A 13,301-nucleotide genomic window follows, 5' to 3' on the forward strand; every position below is an offset into this window, starting at 1 on the left:
AACTCCCACACACTTCATCTTTGCTATGGCTATGTTGAATGGGATTTCTGTCATGACCTCCCTTTCACTGAGTTCATCCCTACAACACAGAATCTTTTTCAGGTTTCACATGTCCCTATGTTGACATCTGACAAGTTGATGTAACAACTCCTTCTTTACTGAGTGGCCTTCGTAGGAAAGCATTTTTGCTTAGATGGCATGTAAGGTGTCAGTTCACCAGCGGGAGTCACGGTCAGCAATGGCTAACTCCCTGTGGCCGTGGCCGTGGCCTTCCAAAGGAGCATGTCTTCAGAGCGAGAAAGCTGGATGCCAACCGCAAGTGGGCCTGTGACCGGGGTCTGCACTACACAGAGGGGGCTGGGACCTGTGGCATCACCAGTTACGGCCCTAGAACTGTGTGACAGGAACAAAGCCTTCCTGAGATGATCCTGTGTGGAAGACTATGACTTGCAGCACCAACAAGCCCAGTCGCAGCCCTGGAGAATAGCAGGGGAACCTTGCTCCAGCCCCACAGAGTAGACACAGGCTATGTGCAGGACTGAGCACTGTGTAAGCCTGGAACTGTGAAATACAACTTGTGAGAACTTGGTTTTATGAATAGAAAAAAAAAAAAAAAACACAAAAGTTTGGTGTTTATCAGGATAACATGGTATTTTTTTGATTCTCACAGGAATTGATTAATAAAGAATCTACAGTTTACACTTTTTGTTTATTTCCATCTGCTGGTTCATTCCCCAGCCACAGCAGCCACAACTGGGCTGGCCCAAAGCCAAGAGCTTCTTCTGGGTCTTCCATGTGGGTTCAGGAGCCCAAGCACCTAAACCATGCTCTACTGTTTTCACAGAAAAAACAGCATGGAGTTGGATCAGAAATGCATGAGCCAGGCCTTGAACTGCCACCCATATGGGATGCTGACGCCACAGGCAGCAGCTTTACCCATTATGTCACAGTGCTGGCCATCACTTTCACTTCTTCATGGAAATTTTCTGACATAAACAATTTAGACTATTTTTCAAACATCAAGAATGCATGGCCAGGGCCTGGCATGGTAGCCTAGTAGCTAAAGTCCTCTCCTTGAACATGCCAGGATCCCATATGGGCAGAGGCTCTAATCCTGGCAGCCCGGCTTCCCATCCAGCTCCCTGCTTGTGGCCTGGGAAAGCAGTCGAGGACGGCCCAAAGCCTTGGGACCCTGCACCTGCATGGGGGACCTGGAGGAGGTTCCTGGCTTCCAGCTTCAGTTCAGCACAGCTCCAGCCATTGCAGGTCGCTTGGGGAGTGAACCATCAGACGGAAGATCTTCCTGTCTCTCCTCCTCTCTGTATATCTGACTTTCCAATGAAAAATAAAATAAATCTTAAAAAAAATACATGACCATTCTTGATTCAGCCAGTGACAATCTTTCATTTCCACTCCTTACCCTTGTTGAACTGTCTTCAAGAAAACCTTGCGGGCCTGGCAGCGTGGCCTAGCAGCTAAAGTCCTTACCTTGCGTATACCGGGATCCCATATGGGTGCCGGTTCTAATTCCGGCAGCCCCACTTCCCATCCAGCTCCCTGCTTGTGGCCTGGGAAAGCAGTTGAGGATGGTCCAAAGCCTTGGGAACCTGCACCCACATGGGAGACCCGGAAGAGCTCCTGGCTTCAGATCGGTTCAGCACCAGCCGTTGAAGTCATTTGGGGATGGAAGATCTTCCTCTCTGTCTCTCCTCCTTCTCTCTCTGTCTCTGTCTCTCTCTCTCTCTCTCTCTCTCTATATATATATATATATATATATATATATATGTGTGTGTGTGTATGTGTGTATATATATATATATCTGACTTTGCAATAAAAATAAATCTTACCAAAAACCTTGCATACCATAACTGAAGAAGAGAAAAACAGCCCCCACCAAAGAAAAACTCACTTCCTAATCCTAAAACCTGTGAGTATCATATCATGTGGCAAGACATGACTAAATTGAGATGAGGATTTTTTTCCTTGGACTACCCAGGTAAGCTCTAAATGCAACCACATGCAGGCTTACAAGAGAGAAGCAGGGAGGGAGATGGGACACTGATATGCTAAAGACAGAAAAATGCAGTTGCAAACCTAGAGCAGCTACCAGAAGCTTAGAGAGCCAAGGACCCTCCCCCTAAGGTCCCAGAGCACATGCAGCCCTGACCAGAGCAGGGTTTCAGACCTCCAGCCTCCAAGAGGAATGCAAGATCCACCCACTTTGTGGTTATTTGTTACAGCAGGCATGGGAAACTCATACAATATGACATAATTGGAAATGCATCCATTTGTATCTTTACGAATTTTAATACCATCATTTTTTTCAGCCAAAAAAAAAAAAAAAACTTCTAATACTCAGTTTTCCTTTCCAAAATTGTGTCATAATTTTTTATTTATAGCTTTATGGTTAATTCCTCTAAATCAAGACCAAACATGATTGATACACCACTTAACTCTTAACACAATTCTTTTCCTTTGTTTTTCCGGTTATTTGCTTACTGAACAAATTAAGTAATTGCTCTTATACAAATTTCCACATTCTGTGTTTGTCCGGTTGTATCTCCACGGGTTGTTTGGCAGGGCCCTTGTTTTCCTGCACTACTTCTTTTGGTTTGGCTTGGCTTCGGTTTGTGATAAGAGGAAAGGGTTTATTTCAAGCAGCCAGCAGTTCTAAGGAAAGACACAACTCTCTATCCAAAACATGTTCTTTCACCAAACAAGTCATCAAATAGGATTTGATTTCTGTATTTCTCAAAAACTCACAGTTTGATGTAAAAACTTCTCCAGAATCACATCTGAATTTTGTCAACAAATTCCACAGAAGATTCTGTGTATTTCTAGTCTGCCACGTTAGGAGGCTGCTCCATGTGCCTCTCTTTCTAATCACCTGCCTCTTTGTAATCAGTGCAACGCAAATTAGCCCGATTTATCAATTATAAAACTCCCCATCAGGCTTATGATCACTCCCTAGACCTGCTATTTTATTTGGAAAAACAAAAACAGTTAATATTTGTGGCATCCATTCTACATTTCTTAGAACAGTTCTGAAAAACAGTAATTAGTTGGGTGGTGGTGTTGTGTGTGTGTATGCAAAACCGCACAATAAGTGCTCGACAGCATCTAGCACTTAGGGTAAGGCCAGAGTGAATACCTGCCTACCTGACTACAAGGATCACCTGGTCTCCAGTCAGTGAGGAAGACTTCCCAGCTGCGCTCAACTTACTCTTCACATTACCAACTTAAATTCTTAGCCTACAATACCAAAACACTTTATTTCAGAGGCAGAGCGAGAGTAAGAGATTGGAATAAATCACTCCCTTTCACTGGTTCATTCCCCAAATGCCAGTAATGGCTGGGGTTTGACCAGGCTGACTCACACGTGGGAGACAGAAGTCCAATTACTTAGCCATCACCTCTCTTCCCAGAATCCGCATTAGCAACTTGGGATGCCTGGCCTGGGTCCTTGGACGCGCCTGCAAGAACATGTCCTACTTAATGAAAAAGGCGGAGCAGTATGCACAGGCCCTGTTGTAAAAGGAGAATATGGCAGCTCATTTGATGCTGTAACGGAACAGAACCAACTGTACAACCACCCCAAAAAAATGATGACAGCAAAAAAATCTTGGTGAATGGAGCCAATGGATATTGGGAGGGTGACATCATCCTTGGATCGGTGAAATCGGCAGCATTTCAGAACTATCCAAACCACTTGGACAGAACCCTGGGAATATGTACACACTGAGATTCTGGCAGGTCCTCATCCCTGGGTATTGGGACATCTGTAAAGTCGTGAGTGGTTTCCCCCTCTGTCTCTCCCCTTCCTCCAGGAACAAGAAGAAAGAGCAAATTTGGAAGCAATGAGTTCACCCAATTTTCCCTAAACCTCGATCTTTCCACCCTGATCCATCATGTAATCACTATAAAAGGATAAAAGTTATTTTTAAAAAAAGAAAGAAATTAGAAGTTTCAGAAGTTTTAGAAGTTGGGAACCCAACCAAGGCTCTAGATGTGGAAAGAATTCTAGATGCCAAGGTTGAGCTAGTTCCTCCAACCCCTGCTGAGATCCCTACAGCGATTCAAAGCCTGAAAAAAATAATCCACAGTGCTCAGACTGGTAGCTTCAAACAGCTCACAGTTAAGGAAGCTATGCTGAATGGCTTGGTGGCCACTGAGGTGTGGATGTGGTTTTATATCGGAGAGATCATAGGCAAGCGTGGCATCGTTGGCTATAATGTTTAAAGACCAATCTTTAACATCTGATTTATTATTTGTATGGTTTTGGACCATGTGTGTTGAAACTGTTATCTGAATAAAATATGTCAAAAATAAATTTCTCTCTTCAGATGCTAAAAAAAAAAAAGTCAGATATACAGAGAGGAGGAGAGACAGAGAGGAAGATCTTCCGTCCGATGATTCACTCCCCAAGTGAGCCGCAACGGGCTGGTGCGCGCCGATCTGAAGCCGGGAACCTGGAACCTCCTCCGGGTGTGCAGGGTCCCAAGGCTTTGGGCCATCCTCGACTGCTTTCCCAGGCCACAAGCAGGGAGCTGGATAGGAAGCAGGGCCATTCGGATTAGACCAGCACCCATATGGGATCCCGGCGCATTTAAGGCGAGGACTTTAGCTGCTAGGCCACGCTAAAGAAAGTAAAAGAAGAGCCTGATGTTTGTTCTTAAGGTTTATTTCCTATCAGATCCATCCAAACTCCTCAACCAAGTGATACAAATCACCTGCTTTGAGTCGATCTTATCCTACATCTGGATTCTGTCTGTGGCTCACCGTCCCCTCTGCCCACTACTCTCCCTGCAACCAACTCAAGCTCTTCTCTTCCCCTTTTGGAGCAGACACACCTCCTGCTCTTGCTATCCAGACTTCCTCTTTCTTCTAAGAATGGCACACTCCTTCTTCTAAGCATCTGTCCCTCTTTACCAACCCAGCTATGTATTAATACAGGGAGATGCTGATTAGGAGATAATCCGGTCACCAGGCCAGGAAAATCACTCAAAAAGAACTAGTAGGGCCCGGCGGCGTGGCCTAGCGCCTAAAGTCCTTGTCTTGAATGCGCCGGGATCCCATATGGGCGCCGGTTCTAATCCCGGCAGCTCCACTTCCCATCCAGCTCCCTGCTTGTGGCCTGGGAAAGCAGTCGAGGACGGCCCAAAGCCTTGGGACTCTGCACCCGCGTGGGAGACCTAGAAGAGGTTCCTGGTTCCCAGCTTTGGATCGGCGTGCGTACCGTTGCGCTCACTTGGGGAGTGAATCATCGGACAGAAGATCTTCCTCTGTGTCTCTCCTCCTCTCTGTATATCTGACTTTGTAATGAAATAAATAAATCTTTTAAAAAAAAAAAGAACCAGTGAAAAATATTCCACAGATTTTGAGAATTCATATGAAGTCAAGAAGGTCAGGGCCTCTTTCTGCACAGTCTCTGGGTTCCTACAGCCACACACCAAGCCATATGGAGCCAAATGAAGCAGAGAGAGACACAGAGATATGTGGGATCAAGTGTCAAGATGCGTAAGGCTTTCCAATTTTGACTTCTCTGCAACCCATTCACCTGTCCCACACGTTAGCCATGGGAGTCAATAAATTCCATTTGATGTGTTTAGGTTTCTATAACTTGGATCCAAAAGAATCTTCACACAATCTTCATTATGATTTTTACCTATCTAAATGTATATTTATTGATTGATTAATTGATTGGAAGAAAGAGACAGAGGGAAAGCCATCTCCCATCCACTGGTTCACACCCAAATGATCACAACAGCTAGGGCTGGGCTGTGCAGAAGCTGGGTACTTCATCCCCATCTGGGTGGCAAGGACCCAACACCTGAAGCATCACATCTCACCTACTAGGACACACACCAGCAAGGAACTCAAATTGGGAGGGAAGATGGGACCCACACCAGGCACCAACTTCATTAGACACTGTCTTGATTTCCTGTGTTAGACACATATTTCTTGCCACCTTCTGAGTTCTGCAAACATATGTCAGGCACAACTTTTGACTCTGCCAGAGTATTTAAAAGAAGCCTCGGTTCATAAATAACAACAACCGGCTAACTGATTAAACACCCGTGTGTTATCTTGTGTAGCCCTGAAAGAAACATCCTGGGATGGGCATTATTATCTCCCTGTTATGTATGGATGAGGAAGCTTAAGTTTGTCAAAATAAAGTACCTCATCCAAGACTACACATTTACTAATTGGTAGGTCACAGGATGACACCATTTGCATCCAAACATCATCTTCTTTCCACTTTGCCCTTGTAGTTTTACACAGTAGTAAATACTTGCTAGTTAACTTATCAGAGAACACAACTGATTAAAGACCTCCATTTAACCCCTAAATTTCCACTAATCTCAAAGAGTGTGTGCCTCCATCATTAAAAATAGTATTCCTTTATAAGTAAAGGAACTATCTGAAAGTCAGTATCTTGAAAAAGTTGTAACACAATTTCTCCAAAATTGCTGCTGGCAGCCTGAAAACTAAATGCTGGCACTGCTCTTAAGGTAATGGGTGAAAGGAATGAATATTTAAGATCACGCTGTCAGAACAAGTAGTATATACAACTCCCCCGGTAGTGATATTTCAAAACAGCAAAGGGAGATTTGTGAGCACCTGTCAATGCGTGGCACACCTACAGCTCTTCGATTGCTAGGGGAATAGTCCTATGTCATCATTAGACATTAATAGTTATTGAGCTCTCCCATGGCTTGGAGACAAGAACTGGGAGGTCTTTAGGGAGCAAATGGTCTGTCCCCAGAGCTTAGGAAGGAGAAAGGCCAAGAAGGCTGTGACAGCAATTTACTGGCAAAGACACTGAAGGTCACCAGCTCTCATCCTCACAGCTGCATCATTCATGCCAACCTTCTCAGTTCCATGCTGGCACCCCCAACTCCTGCCAGGCAGGCCCACCAGGAGCTCCTGCTATTCAATTAACTTTAGGACAGAATGGTTTTTCTTCAGGTAGCCAAGTTCCTTCCATTAAAAAGAGTCCCATAAATACATGTTGGTGATTATCTGTTACTTTTCATATTTTTCTTTAAGATTTATTTATTTTTATTGGAAAGGCAAATTTTACAGCAAGAAAGATAGAAAGATCTTCCACCTGCTGGTTCACTCCCCAAATGGCCGTAATGGCTGGAGCTCAGCTAATCTGGAACCAGGAGCCAGGAGTTTCTTCCGGTCTCCCATGTGAGCACAGGGTCCCAAGGACCTGAAGCATTCTCCAATGCTCTCACAGGCCACAAACAGTGAGCTGAATTGGAAATGGAGCAGCTGGGACATGAACTAGCACCTCTATGAGGTGCCAGCACTTGAAGGTGGAGGTCTAGCCTATTGAGTCACAGCACTGTCTTCATTATCTTTCTTTTTATTAATTTATTGGAAATGCAGGGAAACAGAGACACAGAGAGAGATCAGATCATCTATCTGCTTATTCACTCTCAAAAATGCAGGTCACTGCAGCCAGGGCTGGGCCAGGCTGAAGTCAGGAGCCCAGCATGTAATCCAGATCTCACACGTGGGTGGTAGGAACCTAAGTACTTGAGCCATCACCAGGAGGCATGCCGGCAGGAAGTCAGAATTAGAAGTGGAGCTTGGAGTCAAACCCAAGACACCCCAATATGGAATGTAGGCACCCCAACAGTGTCTTAACAGCTATGCCAAACGACCATCTCTGCCTATTTTTCTCTCCCATTTGCATCAGTTGAGCACTTTATTACCACATACCCTCTTACGGGAAATAAAATGGTTGTTACAAGAAGGCCAGAAAATATCAAAAATACATACTCCTTGCATAGTCAAGGGGAATATATGAAACTGGGAAACAGTTGTAGCCCCTGAAGGGACAGCATTTTGCTACCTGGTGAAAGGCAAGCCTCAGAAAACACCACTACTATCACAGACACAAAAATAATTCAAATGAAATCATGTACACAGGCAGGTAAAGGTACTTTGCAACCCATGAACTGCCAAGAAAATGCAAAAAAAAATCAGTTATTCACGTGGCTATAACATGCCTTTGTAAGAAAGGCACCAATCTAAGAAGCAGGTGATTTGAAGGCACCAACTAGGCCAGACAGATAAATATCATCAGCAAGAAGAGGGAAAAAAAGAAAGAGTAGACTCAGAAGATAAAACAGAAAGCCTAGGCAACAAAAGGGATATGGGTGGCAAGGAGTGGAAGGGCAGGTTAGCAAACCCCCATCCAGTTGCACGGATATTTACTGTTAGGCTGGTCTATGTGGTCACACACACAGCCAACTCAGTCAAAAATAAAGCCAATGTTCTCTGCATTTTACACAGCTGTCTATTCTTACTTGGGGAGACAGTCAATAAACAAAATCATAATAAGAAAGCAAAACTTACCAATGTTAAAAGTACAGGAGAACAGCATGTAACTAAAACAAGAATGAAGTCAGATCAACAATTATGTTCTTCAAAAAAACTACATTCAATTGCAGGAAAAATCAGAAAAATCACACTGTGCCTGAATGAAGCTTGGGTCAGAGTTGGCAAATTCAACCTTCCCAGGAATGAAGCCAGATGCAGTGCTCTTTCCACATTTCTTCTCAATCACCCTCGTCCAGAATGACTGAACCAAATACGTTACATGGCATTATTAGGAAAGACGATATAAAAAGACTTAGCCAAAGCCAGAGCAAAGAGAATTACAAAAAGAGTCAGAACAGGGGACAAAAGCAAAGCAAATGACAACAAGACAGGCTGCATCCCAGTACCTTAGGACAAACTTAACAGGACTTTAAATATGTCTCAATTTCTTTTCTTAGGAAAAATTGGTTCTAGATCAAGGATGACATAAAAATTTAATTTCTATTAACAATCTCAAACAACTGGCAGGGTCTCTCGCTAGACCACTGCATTAAAAAAAATATTTCTGGACCTGGGAGAATACATGAGACATTCTCCCATAGTCTCAAGATGGGAGAATGCAGACACACAAGCGTCTCATTCAATTTCCCTTTGCCTAAGCGGATTTTAATGCTTAAAAAAATCAGTAAACAGTCAGTGGCCACTCACTCTGAGAATCAAAGGCAACACCAGGTACAGTGAAGGACTCAAAAGTACGGGGTTTAGTAAAGACCTTCTAATCTTGCTGGGGAGAAGGACAAATGTATACAAGACAACACTAGCCATCAGCAATTTCCAAATTCCTAAAAGGCCAGTATGGAGGTTCAAATGTCAGGAAATTGCTATCTGCTAAATCAGCCTAAAAAGATTTAACGGGGGACAAGGACTTCGCAGTGGGTGAGTCTCTAAAGACCGCCCATCACTGAAATGAATGGAGAGAGGAAGGATTGGTCCCAACAGAAATGAAGAAAGAGGAGAAACGAAAAGACAGGGTGTTCAGGAATGAGGAAGAGAGCAGCAGGCAGCTGGCACAGAGGATGTGTGCAGGGCACCACAGCACAGATGCCTTGAGAATGAGTCAAGGTTCTCCAAAGAAACAACCAATAAACAACACACGGGACGTGTGTGCGCGTGCTCCATAAAAACATGATAAAGGATTGGCTCATGTGATTATGGAGGCTGGGAAGTGGCAAGATCTGCAGCTGGCAAGCTGGACACCAGGAACAGCCAATGGTCTAAGTCTCAGTGCAAAGCTGGCTAGGACTAGTGTTGCAGCTCCAAAACAATCATGCAAATGCAGAGCCCATTCTCCCTTACTCAGCCCTTCTGTTCTGTGGAGGACTTCAAGAGACTGACTCAAGTCCACTCACATGAGCGAGGGCAACCTGCTTTGAATGAGTCTACAAGTCCAGGGTTAATCTCATCCAAAGACAATCTCACAGACACACCCGGAATGCTTAACCATGCACCCCAGCACCCCATGGCTCAGGCACGTTAACACATAAAATTTACATCACACATTGAGTTGAGTCATTACCCAGTAAGAAACAGGGATCATGACAGGTGCTTCAGGTAAAGCTGCATTTTATCAACTCAATTAACTGTGGCCAGCACCATGTATGGTAGGTTAAGCCTCTGCCTGCAGCACTGACATTGCCTATGGGCATTAGTTCACGGTCCCCTTCCCATCCAGTTCCCTGCTTATGGCCCTAGGAAAGCAGCGAAGGATGGCCCAAAGCCTTGGGACCCTGCACCCACACGGGACACGAGGAAGAAGCCCCTGGCTCCTGGCTCAGCTCCAGTTGATGCAACCATTTCGAGATGAATCAGTGGATGGAAGATCTCTATTTCTCCTCTCTGTAACGCTGCCTTTCAAATAAAAACAAATAATTAAAAAAAAGAAAACTACCGATGGCTTGAAAATGGATTAGAGGAGGGAAAAAAGCTGAAAACATTTCTAGGCTTCACTCAATATAAGGTACTCTTCTAGGTCATTAAGACACAGAGCCACATTAGTCTCATGTAGTTTTAATTTGATGTCAGGATTTAAATGTAATCCTATCCACAGGAGTTGAGGAAGCATGCCCAGGATTCCCAAGGCCAGCAATGAGGATGCAAATTGAGGAATAACCCACACTGAGAAGACAGCCAAACTGAGATTTTGCCCCTGGCATGCTCAGACTAACAAACTCAAAGGAAAACAGGCTTCGGCAGCCAAACTAAATTAAAAAAAAAAAACTGTCAAATCCATTTATTTTGTGATTCACTATGAAGGAATGACCACTCCTTGGTGACAAACCAACCCTAAAATATGACTAAGAGGTAGGATTACTTTAAGGAGGAAGAAAAGGGCAATAAAACTAGTCCTCAGCTGTTAAAGCTACTGGTTATATTTACTGGTTATTTACTCTCTAGCAACTTAGTGCAGTTTTCAAACAGGACATTCAAGGTCCTGAACAATCACACAGTAGAGAAGCAGAAGGAAAAAATTCAGAGGTCAAATCTAATCAAACTGATAAGAAATTAACAAGTTTTAATACAACCAGTAGGTAAGTATCAACTAGTTTGCTGTTTCCTGAAGCGAATCAAGGTCAACAGCAGTCCTGCCTTCATGATTTTAAATAAACATTCAACCTACCATGTCTTGCTTAATATATGCCAAAGTGCATTTTTAATAGAAACAAGACGCAGAGATTCAAACATTCAAGTTATCAGGAAAGTGACTGCTACAAAATTGACAGTGTTCACTAAAAATACATTGTATTTTTAGTATACTGATATATACAAATTATAACTTTCTGTATCCTAAGGAATTCTTGTTTTATTAACAAAACTTTTCAGAAAAAAAAATCAAAAAATATTTTCCTAATAAAAATGAGCAGACGTCATCTTTACTTAGAGGGTACTCCTCTCATCAAGGACCTCATTTTCAAAACATACTTGAAGCACTAGTGTTGTGGTGTAATGGGTTCAGCCACTGCCTGAGACTCTGAATGCCATGATGGGTGCCCACTGCAATTCCTACTGCTCCACTTCTGATCCAACTCCGTACAAATGAGCCTGGGAAACCAAGCGAGAAGGGACCAAGGGCTTGGGCTCCTGTCACTGACACACAAGACCTCAGTAAAGCTCCTGGCTTCCCCCAGCTTGGCTCTGGCCATTGCTGCCATTTACAAGTTGATCAGGCAGACAGAAGATTCTCTTGCTCCTTCTCTGTTCTCTGTAACTGCCTTTCAAATAAACAAATCTTAAAAACAAAAAAAAAAAACCTTGAGGACAGCCTTTGGCTCAGTGGTCAGGATATCAGTTGAGGGAGTGGGTCCCACACAGGAATTCCTGAGGTCAACTCCCACTCCAGCTCAGGTAGCTGAGTTCCTACCACCCATCTGGGCGACATGGATGGAGCTCCCAGCTCCGGGCTGAAATCCCAGCCGTTGTGGGCTTTTGGAGAGTGAATCAGCAGATGGAAGCTCTCTTTACACATACATCTATGTGTGTGCATCTACTTCTGAAATTTAAAAAAAACCGTATCACCATTATATATTTGTGGATAAGCACAGTAAATAAATACGGGGTGTGTATTTTATAAGACGAGGTTTATACATGTGAATATTTTATTTCTTAATTAGCAAGTCTACAAATGCATAGGCTACAGTGAACAGTTCAATACATGTATACCATACAATCAAACCAAGGCAATCAACATTTCCCCTTCTTTAACATTACTTTATGACTGGAGTAAACCTCCAATCTTCTGTTTGTTCGTACAATACATATTAGGTTATTGTGAACAGATATGTCTCTCTACTCATTCTGATATATTAGAAATTCAACCTAAAGTAAATGAACTGCAAGTAGAGATCCTATGGACATGAACAAAACAGAGGATATGCACTTTGAAAAGCAAAGAATATTCCTCTGGTGGGATGGTTATGAAAATAGCTTGAACTAAATTAAAAATACTAATCAAATCTTTAAACACAAAAGCTTCTCCACAAGAATTCCTGAAATGCTCCTGCCTCACTGACCCAGCCAGGAAATTTAGCCAAAGGATCTTATTTCACATGCCCCAGCCCTGCCCCCGATACACACATACACACACACACACACGACAGAAATCAGATCCCAGTACATTCTAAAGCCTGAGGATACTAAAAATCGACTCAAGACCACTATTTCAACAGAGGTAAACTTTAAAAGCAAAGAGGAAAGGGAATAAAACACACTTCCTTTACATCCTGACAAACCTAGCAGGCTTCCTGAACTCCTATATCGCATGCACTAGAAGAAAAGTTCTTAGGAAAATATTTTTAAAATTAAAACGTTAAACACCAACAGGAACCTGAACTATGAAGAAATAAGGCGAGCTCTATCTAAGAGCACAGCACTTTTTGCTACAATGACTTCTTTCACTGTCTGGCCATGTTTTCATAATTTCCATCTTTCAAAAAGAAAGTGGGTGGTAATATAATTAAAAATGAAAGGACACTACTACACAAAATACAAATTAGATAAGTTGAACATTTTCATCTCTCTTATGCTCTGACAGGGGATGTGGGTATCTGAAGCAGCATCTTAGCAGCTGCACCAAACGCCTAGTGTAGCTATCTATTCATTTAAAAGTCAGAAGGACAACAGAGAAAAGGAGAGAGAATCATCTATCCACCATTTACTTCCAAAGGGCCACAATGGTCAAGGCTTCGTCAGGCTACAGCCTGCAGCTCAGGCATTTTCTGGGTCTCCCACGTGGACAGAAAGGCCCAGGCACTTCCCAGGTGCAATAGCAGGGAGCTGGATCAGAAACAGAGCAGCTTCAAAAAATAAAAATCATCTTAGAAACACTGAGGTAGGGCCTGACGGCGTGGCCTAGTGGCCGGGATCCCATATGGACGCCGGTTCTAATTCTGGCAGCTCCACTTCCCATC

Source organism: Ochotona princeps, chromosome 7 (assembly GCF_030435755.1).
Source record: "Ochotona princeps isolate mOchPri1 chromosome 7, mOchPri1.hap1, whole genome shotgun sequence".
Taxonomy (NCBI): domain Eukaryota; kingdom Metazoa; phylum Chordata; class Mammalia; order Lagomorpha; family Ochotonidae; genus Ochotona; species Ochotona princeps.